The 12,575-nt window shown below is 53.7% G+C and overlaps 1 pseudogene; it reads right to left on the bottom strand.

Annotated features, from left to right (window-relative positions):
• Nucleotides 1-9,799, bottom strand: part of LOC136515918 (NADH--cytochrome b5 reductase 1-like) — a 42,307-nt pseudogene extending 32,508 nt beyond the window's left edge.
• Nucleotides 9,800-12,575: the final 2,776 nt, after the last annotated feature.

Below are 12,575 nucleotides of genomic sequence, written 5' to 3'. Positions count from 1 at the left end.
CTCTGCCATTCTGCCTTCCCCGATTGGCGTGCCCTTCCCTAACCGCCGTCCCTTTTCTTTTAAGTAGGAGCAGGGAGAGGTTTTTGCTCCATTCTTTTGCATGTTCTTCTTCTTCTGTCGCCCTCCTTCTTTTCTTGCCGTGAGCGTTCCTAAGAGCCGTGGCGGTCTCTAGGAAAGAGAAGGGAGAGGGTGAGAGCAGAAAAGAAGAACTTACTGATTCTTTTTGCAATCCGGAGTGAGGATATCAGACTAGGAGTCGTCCACCGTGAGGAAGTCGATGTTGGAGGCCTTCATCCAGAAGGGGTTTCTACCGCCGTAGGAGGTGGCGCACTGGAGGGTCCCCAGAAAGGAGGAGTTCCCGCAACCTCGTTCCAACGAGGTGGTTTTATTCCTTACCTTCCATGAGCACGGTTTGGGATACCCTGCGCACTGGTTCCTACATGGGCTTCTCAACGAGTGGGGCCTAGAGCTGCAGCATCTCAATCTGACGAGGGTGCTGCACCTCACCGGTTACGTTACTGTCTGCGAGGCTTTTCTTGGGATGGAGCCGCACATGGATTTCTTTCGGTGGCTCTTCCCCCCAAGAGCCTTGACAGTGGGGGACTCGGCTGAGATCACGCCGGTGGGAGGATTTGCCCTATAGAGGAAGCCAGGCATGGGAAACTCGTATCCTGGGTACCTCCCCTACGACTCCAATCGGGGGTGGCTTGGGGAGTGGTTCTACATCAGGAATCCGGTGGCAGCGCCATTCCTGGTGTTCACCGGTAGGAGGCCGGAGAAAAAAGAAAGTTGGTCATGGGGCTACGCCAAAAAGGAGAAGCACAAGGTGGGAGTCATCGAGGTAGAGCTCTGGAAGCTCGTGAAGAGCGATCTCAATGGGGTGCGGGTGTTTCACACCCTGTACCACCACCGGGTCGTGCCGTTGGCGGAGAGGGTGCGGCTGATGTGGATGTACGATGGCCTTTCGGACCCAGACCGTACGTCGTTAGAGGATCTTCTGGACGATGAGGTCTGGAGTCGCATTGGCCAGGTGCTGCAACTAAGGCCCAAGGAGAGGGTCGAAGGGAGGCCCATACCTTTCAACTCTTCGATCGTGTCCCACCTGGTTTGTTCCCTTCTCTAATCTCCACATTTTTCTCTGCTTTTAATATTTCTCGATTGGGGGTTGTACGTTCCGTAGGGGCTCAGAAAGTACAAGTCCCGGCCGCACCTTCCCAAGAGACCGGAGGGCTAGGCCCAGCAAGCCGCTCAGAAGGAGGCGGCAGACGCTCGGAAGAAGAAAAGAATTGAGGAGGTTCGGCGAAAGGAAGAGAAGAAGAAGGAGGTCATCCGGCACATGAGGGTCAGGGAATGTAGGAGCAATGTCGAGTCGAAACTCGCGTTGGATGATCCTCCTACGAATTTGGATGACATGGTCTTCTCCAATGAGGAGGAGAGTCGGGAGGTCATTGTGACCTCGGTGGAGCGTTGCGGCCCTGCGGTGACGTCCGCTGGTGGTGAGCAGGAGGCCGCGCAGCGTGCGGCGGTTCCTGCGTCGAGGAAGCATGAAGCAAGTGCGAACGTCGTTGGTGAGCGAGCGGTGAAGTGGCCGCGGTCACCGCACCCCATGGCGGCGGCGTTAGTCCCATCGTCGTCTATGGCGGGCGTGGCTGAGCGAGCCGGGAGGTCCGAGGAGCGGACGGGCGCTCATGCGGCGACGGAACCGGTGCCAACGATGGACTTGTAGTCGAAGGAGGCCTTGCCTATCGTGGCTGTAGTCGAGCAATCCAGGCAGTCTAAGGGGCAGACTAGCACCCGGTCGATACGTGACTTGCAGTCGGAGGACGCCCCGCCCGCTGCTCAGGTCGGGGAGTCCCAAGCCGGAGGTCGCAGCGACCCGCAGGCCAGGCAGGAGCCAGTCGGGATGACTTCGACCCTGTTCGAAGCGAGGGGGCGCGGGTCGTAGCCAAGGAGCAGTCCTTGGCCCATAGGTCCATGGTCGTCGGAGTCTGCCTTCCGGGTCGTGCCACTCGCCACCCAGTATGTTTCCTTTAGTTGCTTCTTTGATTCTTGCTGGTCAAGTCTTTTTGGAGTGTGGCTTACCCGCGATTTTTGTCAGCAGCCAGGGGATGCTGGGGTTGAGCATCGCCTCGACCCCCATGCAGGAGGTTTGGAGGCCCACACTACAGCGTGTGGCGACAAGCAAAGGTGGCAGCGGAGTGGCGGTAGCAAGGCCTCCCCTCCTGGGGGTGTTGCCCCCCGGGGGGTTGCTGATAAGGTGGCAGCGGCGGCGTCGGTGTTGGCAGCGATCCCGGTGCCGATGGAGGAGGTGACGCTCGTGGCCCCTTCTTCGGCGGTCGCAGTGGAGGAGATGAGGGAGAGCGAACTCCCTATCTCGTCGGGTGGAGGGCTGCACGACCTATCCTTACCATCGAAGCCGAAGGCGCTGGAGGGAAGCGTGGCCGGGACGGAGTTGGGACGCCCGGCGGCGTCCCATGTGAACATGGTGGTGGAAATCCTGTCTGACGACGAGGCGGATACCGTGGCAGAACCGGTGGTGTCACCGCGGGAGCTGGTGGTGGTCCGACCAGAGGCTATGCCCTCCGGTGGTTCATCGGAGGGTGACCTGGAGTGGCCCTTCCCCGAGGACCCGTCGAAGGCGAGGTTCGTCCTCCGAGATTCCCGGGTGCGCCAGCTCTAGGACATTTTTGGGGGGCAAGGGCATGCCGCAGTGTCCGAACTCACCAAGCTATCCGCGAAGCTTGATAGTGCCCGGAAGTAGGCTCAGTTTGCTCGGCAGCTGGTTGAGGTCGACCTGCAGCTCGCCGCAGAGGTGAGTTTCTGGTACTTATCCTTGACCTTTGAATCTTTTCGTTGGTTGTTTTTAGCATGCTTGTTCTTCACAGGAAATAAGGAAGGTGTCGTCCAGCAAGTCATACTTCCTCTGGATGGAACACGCCCGGATGGCCGAGCTAGAGAGCCGGGCGGAGTCCGCTTGCCGTGAGTCCCAAGTCTGGACGACCGAGGTAGCCGCGGCGCGGGCGGAGGGGCAGCGTGCGGAGGAGCGGGCACTGCTCCCGAGCAAGGGCTCGAGGCAGCGAAGGCCCACCATGAGGAGATTGAGGCGGGGCTACGGACGTCCCTGGCCAATACTGAGGCGACGCTTCAAGAGGCCTTGGCAGCCCTTAAGCCGGAGCGGGCTGCCTTGGAGAGGGCACAGAAGGCCCTGGAGGTGGAGCAGAGGGCCCAGTCGGAGGCAGATCAAGAAGTGCTCGCGCTCTAGAGCCAGGTGATGGGGATGGAAGACGCAAGTGCCCGGCTACGCGAGCAGGTGGCTCGGCAGGCAGAGGATTTCTCCACCCTTGAGGCCTCTCGCATCGGTGCATACCCTTTTGTTTTCTCATGGTGTTGATTTTCCCTCAGCCTGTTTCTAAGTTTGTTGCCCTTCCTCTAGAGCTGGGTGAAAAGGTGAAGGCGCAGGAGCGAGACCTGGAGACGTCCAAGGCGAGCTTCAGCTAGAACGCTGAGGAGCTGGCCAAGTCCCGTGAAGAGCGACGTGCTCTCGAAGGGGATCTTGACGAGATCCACAACGTTGCCTAGCTCGTCATCTCGGAAATCTTTGGGTCGGCGCCAAGTACCAGCGTGCCTGCGGTCCAGCTAGTGGAGGTCCTGGACGCGATCAAGGACCTCGTCAGGAGTGGGCTGTTTTATGGAGCGTCGGGGGTGCTGACCTCAGTGGTGACGCACCACCCGAACCTAGACTTCGACACTATCTACAGTGGGTATGCTGAAGGTCTGAGCATGGTGGACATCCAATCCATCGGGGTGAGCTTGCTGCCGCACGCATGGTTGATGTTAGAGCAAGTCTCCGCCGAGTGGGTGATGGACGTTCGTCGTTAAGACATGGCCCGAAGCATGCGTGGAGAGAATGCTTCCGAGCCTGCGGATAGCCCGGAGCCTGGTTCAGGGGGAAATGTCACCTCAGCCTCGGTCGAGCCGAACGTCGTGCCGCCAGGGGGTGAGCAGCTACGCCTTCATCGGTCACGCCGCCAGCAGATGCCGCGGGGTCGGTTTAATAGCTTGTAGAATATAAGTTATTCGTAAACATAAAAAGTTTTAAGTTCATGGGGGAGCCCCCGTGTAAGACGTTCGTGGTGTGTTTTAATGACTGCAATCGGTTTTTTGTTTTTGTAATGGAGTTGCTCCGTTCGGGGAAGCTTGTTCCCTTTCGTTCCTTAGTTCTCCCTCAGCCTAATTTTGTTTTTTACTTGTTTCTTTCTCGTACCTGCCCATTTGTCCCATAGGCTGCAACCTTGTGAGCCCAAGGCATGGCCCGCAAGGCTCAGCTACTCGTAACCGTAGGGAAAGGTGGGGTGCGATCAGTCGGAATGTTTTAAAGCAAAGCTACGTAAGGTAAATCAAAGGAACGAACTGCCCTTTTGTTCGGGTAGGAAGGAGTTTCTCCATATGAAAGTAAAAGTGTACTCAAAATAAAAACAAAACAGAGGGGTAGTAGAGCCCCTTAGTGGAGCCCCCCGAGCGCCCTGAGCCGAAAAGGTGTTCAGCTCGGGGTGCTCTTCTAGGAGCGTTTGCTAAGTAAACAAAGGTAAGACTGAAACTTAAGAAAAGAAAAAAATGGCATAGCTGTTCCAAGGTGCTTGGTGAGAGCATCGTCACCGTTGCTGTCCTTCATTCGATAGGCGTTAGGTCGGATCATTTCGTCCTTTAGTCGTCTGGATCCTTGCCCGCTGTGCCCCCTTCTTCGGTTGTAGCCTGTTCGCCTTTTTTCTTTCCTTGGCATGCTAGCCTACCTTAGCAGGCGCCTGAGGAGCTAGCAGTCCTTGTAGAGATGGTTGACGAGATAGTTATGGTTGGTGGATGGGCTTTCCATGAGCTCGTGGAAGTGGCCAGAGGGGCCCTGCTGGGACGGCACCCCCGCATGGTCAGCCATGGCGACCAACGCAGAGTTGGCCGATTGGCAGCAATTCTTTCTATTCTTTTTTCCCCTCTGAGTGGAGGGGCGCTCGTTTTGATCCTGGCGCTTGGCCTTTCCTTTGCCGTGGCCTCCGTTGAAGTGCGGTGGGAACGATGCTTGCTGGATGTGTTGGGCAAAGGTTGGTGGCCCCGGGCTATAAAGGCTGGGACTTCGGTCGATGCCGCGCGTGCCTCGGTTCGGTCCGAGGCGTGCGTAGACGGGCAGTCGGCACGGAGTGGTTGTTAAGTCAAGACGAGGAGCCGTTGCGGCTTCCTGTGCCATACTTGGTGGTTGTGGTGGTGATAGGACGTAGTGCCCCATCTGTTGCATCTCTGTTCCCCAGATGGAGAGCGAGGTCGCGACTCGGCGTCGCAATACGGAGCTCTCTGCTTATTGAACGGCGGCGGTCTCCACTAGTGCCCGGAGGTTCCGGTGGATCGCATGTTCATGAGGGTCGTTTGGCTCGGACAACCTGCACAGGAGCATTATCGCGGCGGCAATGTTCTGGCTGGCCTGAGCGAACTACGAGGCATCAGTTTCCCTATTCGGGGTGTTGCGCTGGACCCGACGAGCGTGACCCCGGGCGCCGTTCGCCGGTCTATGCGTGCGGGGCGTAGCGTGGCGCGCCTAGCGCGCTGGTGTAGTTGGTGGCTGATGCGGCCACTGTCATTGAAGATCCTCCTTGTGCTCACACGTGGGCTCGAGGATCTCTGCATGAGGGCCTGGAGGGGTGTGAGTTCATGCAGATTCCATTACCCCTGGCGGCCATTCCAGAGCGTCCGTCATAGCGCACTCACGGGATGGACGGTGGCTTGGTGCCACGTCGCTGATGCTGGAGTCGTCACTCCCGATGTCATCGTCCATGAAGTCGAGACAGCTGGGACCATAGTCCGCCATCCCCACGAGTTCAAATGTGAGAGGGGGCGGCGCCGGCATCCGCTGGAGCCCCCGGGCGTACGCCTCCGTGGGAGACACGAGGCCATAGGGGGACTGGCCGTATGGCGGCTACGATGGGGACAACGGTAACCCACCAGGTATTTGGCGGAAGATAGAACGTAGTAAGTAAATAACAGCATGTATATTACTCACAGTGGGGTTTGAGCTGAGAGTTTGCTCAGAATGAAGCGCAGATGCCGAGCCGTTGGAGTCGCATGTCCCGGAGTCGATGGAGGATGTCTCTTCGACGGGTGTCGGGTCACGAGTCTCCTCATGGAGGTGGAGTACGCCGAGCCGGTCAGTGGCAAAGTCTAGGCTTCCGAAGCAGAAGGCTAGGGAAGGCTCGAAGACGGTTGGAACCCGCATCCCGGTGGGCGAGAGTGCGGGAAATTCCATCGAGCCGAAGCGAATCGTATCGCCCGAACCTGCCATGGTGGGGGTGGTGGAGAAATGGGCCATCCGATTACCAAAAAAGTGTTGAACATACAACGTCTTCCCCACAGATGGCGCCAACTGTCGGTACAGAAAGTGACCAACTAGTAGATATTTGTAGTTTTGCTGTACGTTGTGATCGGATGTGGCCTAGCACTCAATGACACATGATTTATACTGGTTTAGGCAACGTGCCCTACGTCCAGTGTGGGTCGGTTGGTGACTTTATTCCTGAGCCTAGGTGCTCGAAGTCTATAGTGGGGTTACAAACGAGAGAGAGAGAGATGGGGTGTCCGGTCAGTCCGGTCGGAAGGGCCGAGATCGACAGGAGCTATGCTATGAACGAAGTGTCCAACCCTAAACTTGAACTTGAAGAGGTCGACTTGGGTGAACTACCTGTGTTTGGAGGGAGCGCATCCCCTTTATAGAAGAAGGGGATGGCTTTACAAGTGAGAGGGAGAGTGAGTACAGACGTTTCTAAGCCTTGTTGCCCACGCCGATGGGGATGGGATAATGGTGAGCGCCCGCAATACTGTTGATGTCACTACAAAATATCAGGTACATGTGGGAGGTTGAGCTGCTTTCTTCAGGATTGGAGGACGTCGGTACCTGCAAAAATGTTGTCTTGCCGACTAGAGGTATGGCCCTACCACACTCACCAGGTATGGTGAATTCCGGCACCCATAATACTATTGATGCCCAGAGGCACATGGGGGTCTCACCGTACGGGTGTTTTTTGACCGGCGCCTATAATACTATTTGTGGTAGAGCAGTTGTAAAGTACTGTGTCACAGGGTATGGTCCCTGGTGCCATGGTTTGACTTGTGAGCCTTGTTTTGCCTTCCTTTGTATGCCTTCTGGTTCCATCCGAGCGGGTGTCCCCGGTCGGATGGCCCTAGTCGGCTCTAGCGCACCAGTCGGAGAATAGCGATGGGCTGGGTTATCTATGAACCCCGGTCGGAGGCATGGGGTCGGAGTCGGAGGCAGTCCTCGGGTCAAGTTTTCTGAGTGGAGATCGTGCGAAGGTGGCTGGGGCCTGACGCTAGCGCTCTGATCGGAGAGGCCGTTCGGAGTTGGCCTGAGCCTGAGCTAGTGCTCTGATCAGAAAGATGGGCCGAAGATGGCCAGGGCCTGAAGCGAGTGCTCCGGTCTGTTGAATTTAGACTCTTGGGCTGGTCTAGAGGAAAAAAGGTTGTCCTCCTAGGCCGAGCCCTGGCGTGGAAGCCGGTCCCCGGGGGACCCTGGGTTTATGAACCCGACACTTAGTAATGCTTCCTGCAAATGCAATAAACCCACAAGCTAGATAGCCTTGTATATTTTTGGAGTCTTTTCTTTTCTCCTGTCAGGTAAGTCTTGCTGAGTACAATTGAGTACTCAGGGTTTTATCCCCCCTGTTGCAGGTAACAGGTGGAGGCTTGAGCTGATCTTTGTGTGTGGATTCCTCCTGGTGGGCTTAGAGAGGATTTCCTTTACGCTGCAATCATAGTTGTTATTTATAACTCTCACCAAATACTTTTATAAATGAAAGTTTCATAATCTGTTGTCGTAGTCTATATATCAATACTTCATCATGTCATTAATAGATGTTTAATTCCGCTGTAACTCTATTCACTTGTTTCTATTCCGTTGTTCAATTAAATTGTTTATAACTCTGATAACATGATTTCATTCCGCTATTACATTAATAAATATTATACCCTGATGTTGTATTAAAAGTGATGTAAGAAATGGTTACGAATGATGTAAGTTTTATTCTCTCATTTGTGATCCTAATGGCAAAAATGTGGATTTTCGAGTTCTTCCCTAGGGTGTGCCCGATGGAACCAAGTAATTTAGTGTTTTCCCTTGAGTGCTTAGTGTCTACTAGAAGACAAGTACTCTTGTGAGGCATTAAATTAGGCGGTTCTGCCGCATTCATTAAGCTCAGTCAGATCCATTCGGATCGATCAAGTTCACTAGTTTACAACCACAGAACTGCCAGGTTCGAACCACAAGCACACGCTTGAACACTTAGCTCATAGCGGGGCTCCCGTCACTCTCGGCCCTTCCGACTGACCTCTTGTACCCCCATCTTTCTTCTTCTCGTTTGTAACCACTGTAAACTTCGAGCACCTAGACTCAAGAATAAAGTCACCAACCGACTCGAATTGGACGTAGGGCACGTTTTCTGAACCAGTATAAATCCTGTGTCATTGAGTGCTAGGCCACCTCCGATCACAACGCACGGCAAAACTATAAATATTTACTTGTTGGTCACTTTCTGCACCGACAGAATAATTAGGAAATGAAAAAAAAAGATCCTCTTATTGAAAATTTACCTTTATAACAAGCTCAAATGATCCAAGATCAGAGTCCAGAGTAGTTGGAGTATAAGGCTTGATCACTTCCTCAGCCAGCAGCATCCTATCCTCGGGAACAATTAGGGATAAACACAGTAAGATTAAAGGAAATTCAAAACTATCGGCTGTACCTTGGAAACCCACTTTCAAAAGTGGTAACAAAGAGCCCAATCCTGCAGCTTATATGTTGTCCAATTGGAAGACCCAATGCAGAAGTAGGTGTTGGAAGCGCAAACTTGAACTTGGCAACATTATGACTCAGTTGCCTCTTCTCAACAAGTTTAAACTCCTTGAAGTTCTTGGGGTCCAGGCGGCCTATAGAACAGATTACAACACAACCAACACAAATGAGCTACAAGAAAAAATGAGACTAAGCTCACTTAAAATAAGTAGAACGGTATACGCATATACACAAACAAAGTACCAAGTAGCAAGAAAATAACCACGGTTGTAAGGATAAATAGGGTCAGTTCTCAAATGTTTCAGAATCCAAAGAAGCATGTCAACTAGATGGCCTTGGCCTAGCAAGGAACTTATCTCTGAATGTTCAGCTTTGGAATCATGTAGTTTTACTGACACTAGTGTTTCAGAGGCATCAATCAACACAACTAAATCCAATTAGCATGAAAGAAAGATGAATCAATGGACCAGAGCACAATCACGAATTCTTTGAGCTTAGCAGGACACCTAGCACGACAAGATTCAGAGCCAGAGATACATACTAATGAGTAGTGACCACACGAGAGAGAGAGACGAGTGACTAGCCATAGCAAGGGTTCCGGACACGCATGGGTTATTCATAACGGGAAGGGCAAAGGGCTCACCCCTAGGCTTCCTACTGCGGAGGAAGAGGTAGGCGGCGCCGGCAGGCGACTGGTGACCGCGACTGGCCACCATGGTCTCCTAGCCTCTGCCCTTGCAGGAACTCTGTGCCCCCTGCCCTTCCCCTCCCGTGGATTGTTGGTTTGGCTTTAGATTCGTGGGCGGGGTTTGGTCTGGTCCGGTGGTGCCTGAGATGACTGACTGACCGGTGACGCTGAGCGGAGACAGTGATAGGTGCACGGCAGAGGTGTGGGTAGGCACGGGACAACCGGTTCGCTTCCTGATTAGACGGTGCTGGGCCGACAGTATGACTCATGGGCTGCGGCCATTCCCGTCTCGTCAACCGGCCCGCTGCCAACACGTACTGGCCCGGCTGCAAATGATGCCTGTCCCACTGGGCTGGCGTTGGACGCGGCCTCGGTAGCCTTTTTTCTTTTTCTCTCTCTGTCCCGAGTCCCGACCGAGCCCACGCCGCCGCCGCTATTTCTTTTAGAGTTTAAGGGCCTTGCCCCAGCCTTAGCATTAACCAAGACCACAAACGTTTACAACATTCATCCAGAATAACAAAGTACCCACCTCAACATCAAGCACAAAAGAGAAACACACCCCATCAAACATTACATCTGCCAGGCAGACTTGAACTGAGCCAAACTGAACCACTTGTTTTCTTCTGTCTCTCCAACCATTTCCTCAAAGCTAGCAAGGTGCTCCTCCACATCTACTGGAAGTGCTTGATGTTGCCATTCGAGTGCATGCTTGTAGAGAAAGCTATCCCAATCCTTTCCTACCTGGGACAACCAGGTAACAGGTGGGATCTTGTGGCTATGATCCTCAGCTTCATCAACTTCTAATTGAACTCCAAAAGGTTTTTGTCAGGGACTTAATACTGGGATACCCAATGAGGTAAAACTAATAACCATCAAACGTTGATGCTCCTAAACAGACAAGAACGTAACTACACTTCTGGCCCAGAAGACTGAAGATTGGCCCCGCCTCATCCGACGGCTGAGGGCTAGCTCCGCCTCACCCGACGGCTGAGGGCTGGCTCCGCCTCACCCGACGTCTGAGGGTAGGCTTTGCCTCGCCCGACGACTAACGGTTGGCTCCACCTTGCCCGACGACTGCACCCTGCTCCTTCATAATGATGAGCACAGGATACAACAGGACATTCGAGTCAACCGTAGTACCGAGGACCATGCCCTACACGCCTGTAGGAGGTACCATCAGGATACGATGGGACAGGCGCTTTAAGCCCTTATCGACCTAATAGAGCCCGAACAGTGTTGTGGCGCCGACTTTTGTCCTACTAGTGTTGTAGGCGCCGCCATCACCCCTCGGGCGCAAATACTAACATAGACATAAGACAACCACTATAGTCCAAGAGAGAACTCACGTCATCAATAGTAACAGGTGAATAGTCACTTCCTCGTCTACTCCCCGTAGAGTCAGGGCTTGACACCCTGACACACCGCACCGTCCACCGGTGGAGGATGGGACATGACCACTCGCTAAAATGAAGCCAGAGCATAGCCCTATAAGGATCAGCAAAGCATGCTATCCCTAGCGTGGTCTGCCATGACAGTAGGGCAGGCTCAAGAGAAAAGGAAGACCTAACACCTTCGAAGGGCCTTGTCTACCTTTGGTTTTTTCCTCTTTCTCCCATCTGTAACCCCTGCTCCCCTCTTGGTCTATAAAAGGAAGGGTAGGGCACCCCACTAAGGGGATAGATCAATTCCACACACAATACACACAGCCAAGCAACAACTGAGCTCTTGGCATCCTTTTGACCTTTCCATCAGAGACTTGGGACCTGTACCTCTCTCGACCGTTTGTACCCCCTACTATGAACTTTTTTGGTACTAATAACATGAGCAGTAGCAAACTAGACGTAGGGACATTATGCCCGAACTAGTATAAACCTTGTGTCCTTTAGTACACCATCCGAGCCTAACGCGTAACAAATATAATTTTACTAGTTGGTGTGTGTTCGAAACACCGATAGTTGGCGCACCAGGTAGGGGCCTTTGTGCGTTCCAAATCAGGCCTCGGATGGCTAACCACGCAATCAGCTGGGTCCTGAGCACACACGTGCATTTCGGTGACCTAGACTTCATCGTCACGGTGGGAGGAGAATTGGCGTTGGTCCACGCCGCCATCCAATCTCTCCCCTCCATCGGCTTCAACTGCGGGAGTCTTGAGCGCCAGCCCAGCATCTCCCTTGGACCCCAGCCATCTAGGTAGGACCTGCGCCACCTCACCCTCTCTCTAGAACACTCCGCATGGAGCGCCCTGATGGCGCTTCCATTCGATCTCCGCAACACCACGGCGACCATTAGCCACCTTGTGGCACAGTGCATGATCTCATCCCCCGCAAACAATGAGTTCGTGGGGATGATTGAAAGCATCACAAAATCCCTCCATGGCCTCCTCATGGAGGGGCTAGGGTCAGACTCTGGCTCTGACTCTAGTAGGGTGGAGTCATCACCCCTCCAGGCAATGTTTCATGGCGGGTACCCCCGAGGGACACATTGAAAGCGTCTCCATGGAGGAGGCTACTCTAGTAGGCAACCTCAGCGACGAAACCAAAGGGGAGACAGTGGCCCCACCTCATGTAGGGGTGGTAATGGAGATGGGGATCCTGATCTTTCATCAGGTGATGGTAACTATCGTTGTGGCGGAGAGTGACACACTGATCCGGCTTTAGATCGAAAGATCGAACCCTGCAATCTTAGCACCACAGCTCCTCTGGTTATCAACTAAGTCACGGACCAAGTTGACCTCGCCAAGAAGGCTAATCCTTTCCTGCACAACAAAGAACACAAGCAAGAACAAGAAAGAACGCAACCAAATTGCTTTATGAATGATTAAACTCATGAAGTTGGGGTCTCACAAATCGATGAACGGCGAAACTATTCTCAACAGATTAATCTAAGCAAAACCCAAACTCTAATGGAGAGGTGGCAGCTGTTTATGAAGACTCTAGGGTCGTGCAAGACCCCTGGACGCGCCCCTAATGGGCCCAAACTTGATACATGGTCCAACGGACCAAAAGACGGTGTCGCAGCACCCTGGCAGATTCTGGATGCTGACTT

This window comes from Miscanthus floridulus, chromosome 17 (assembly GCF_019320115.1).
Source record: "Miscanthus floridulus cultivar M001 chromosome 17, ASM1932011v1, whole genome shotgun sequence".
Taxonomy (NCBI): domain Eukaryota; kingdom Viridiplantae; phylum Streptophyta; class Magnoliopsida; order Poales; family Poaceae; genus Miscanthus; species Miscanthus floridulus.
Note: the sequence above shows the minus strand (reverse complement) of the source record. Positions and strands in the feature narration are given on the sequence as shown.